The sequence below is a fragment of the Pterocles gutturalis genome, unplaced genomic scaffold (assembly GCF_000699245.1).
Source record: "Pterocles gutturalis isolate BGI_N339 unplaced genomic scaffold, ASM69924v1 scaffold6558, whole genome shotgun sequence".
NCBI lineage: Eukaryota > Metazoa > Chordata > Aves > Pterocliformes > Pteroclidae > Pterocles > Pterocles gutturalis.
In genome coordinates this window covers 3,899-4,269 of record NW_010122860.1, presented here as the reverse complement: position 1 = coordinate 4,269, position 371 = coordinate 3,899, and the positions used below count along the sequence as shown (strand labels likewise).

Here is a 371-nt window from a genome sequence, read left to right as displayed (position 1 = left end):
TGGGAGTCATATGAGCCTAACGGAGCCTGTGGTGCTGCCCAAGGCCGGTCATCTGATTTCTCTCCCTTCCTATTTCTGGGGTGAAGGAAGGTTCTCCACAATGGAAACCCGCCTCCAGATCTCCTCCGCAGCAGTTCCTTCCCAGTTTGTCCCACCCTTTCCCAGCCGTTTGCTCCCACCGGCTCTCCCTTGCCATCTGCAAGGAGGGGGATTTTAGTGCAGCATGAAAATACAGGGAAAAATGAATTGGCCAAAATTCCTGGAGTGAGGCAAAGTGCGCAGAAATCACAGCTCTTCCCTGACGTGCTCTGGCCCAGGTGCTGCCAGGGCTTGTGGAAGCAGAGGCAGAGGCGCCGCTCCCACCGGGCACG

The 371-nt window shown here is 56.9% G+C and overlaps 1 protein-coding gene across 1 annotated transcript in view; it reads left to right on the top strand.

The window, feature by feature from the left end:
• Positions 1 to 371, top strand: part of LOC104464835 (lysosomal alpha-glucosidase-like) — a 9,055-nt gene that overhangs the window by 5,129 nt on the left and 3,555 nt on the right.